The sequence below is a fragment of the Dendronephthya gigantea genome, unplaced genomic scaffold (genome assembly GCF_004324835.1).
Source record: "Dendronephthya gigantea isolate DGI-Jeju-01 unplaced genomic scaffold, DenGig_1.0 000075F, whole genome shotgun sequence".
NCBI lineage: Eukaryota > Metazoa > Cnidaria > Anthozoa > Malacalcyonacea > Nephtheidae > Dendronephthya > Dendronephthya gigantea.
Window position 1 is genome coordinate 446,351 of NW_021163085.1, and position 1,443 is coordinate 447,793.

Here is a 1,443-nt window from a genome sequence, read left to right on the forward strand (position 1 = left end):
GTATAGAAGTTCCATAGAGCTCTTTGATGCGATTTTCATGCGGTAATATATAGATCAGTGGTGTCGTGACGTCGCACACTGGAGCACACAGTGGATTGTCATTTTGGAGTATGAAATCAAACAAGACGCTTGCTCAGGCGTTCACTCGGGGTACAGTTATCTCGTTTGAGCTTGTAAGTTTGTAACGCCTAATTTTTGGCGTGAAAATAACAGGTATATGACGTTATCTGATGTTTTTTACCGTTTGCGTAATTTTGCCGTTTGCGGTTAGATGTTTGTCAATCGATGATAAACGCCAATCTAAATTTCTTTTGAAAGCGATTGTTTTTATGGTACCTGGCCTAATGCTTATCTCAATTGAATAGTACATATTCAGGTTACAAATTGAAAAACTTTAATTAACATTAACATTTTTAACAATATCTTGAATCAAATTGAAACAATAACTAAGTAATACAGGATAATTATCCTGATTTGCCAAATTATCCCAAGCTTAAGGTTTTAAAAACAGTTTAACTGGTCTTTTTTACGAAAAATGTTCATTTGTGGAGTTTTTTCTAATGTTAACTGTGCTTTCAAACAAATATAAATTCTTAAACTGAAACGTTTTAAATTGTTCGTGATCTAAAATGTTCAATTGTAGTGCGTCTTTTAGTTGTCTTCTGGTGAGACGGAAGATAGTTTCCCCACTTGTTTTTGTGCAATGTTGTAATCAGGGTTGGCTGCCAATGTGGTAAATAGGGACTCCAATACTTTCATTGGACAGATAAACCGTCCAGCACATTCGCCCGTTGCCTTTGTAATGATCAAGGTGGTAGTGATATGAGTCGCCATGGTTTGTTTCAACATGCTAACCTTGCAGGAGGGGCACTTTATCAGGACTTGAGCATTGTTTTCTTCCTTGGGTTGGAATTTGCAGTTGACACATGCAAATGCACATGTCACGTCTGCGGCAATAACCTTTTCAATGAAGCATTCGTTCTCGCTTCTTTTGGATTTCAAAGCGTCTATCGCGAGATTGGTATCATTTGAAAATTCAATGGCTTCTTCAATCATTTGTATGGCTGTTTTCATTGTAGTGGCGAGGTAGTTCCTTTGGTAAAAATTCACGCGTAGGTTTTCAAATAGATAGCACGCGCCATCTTCAACGTGGTCAATGTTTTCCTGCGACAGGGTCAAACGGATGGCAGAAGTCCACGAGAATGGCATCGGATTTATACAAAGACTTGTGGAGGCTTTGAGAAAAAACAGATTCAGACGGCGATTTGGAAACGACTTTCGCTTTCACAGCAACAAGGTCTCCATTAGATTGAACGCTGCTGACGATTGTTGATATTGGAATCACCTCCCTGCCGGTGGGTTGCGTTTGGAAGGGCGTCCAGGGAAACGACAAGTTTCTCTTGTTGACTACTCTTGAAAACTTGTTCATTGTATATTCCTTTG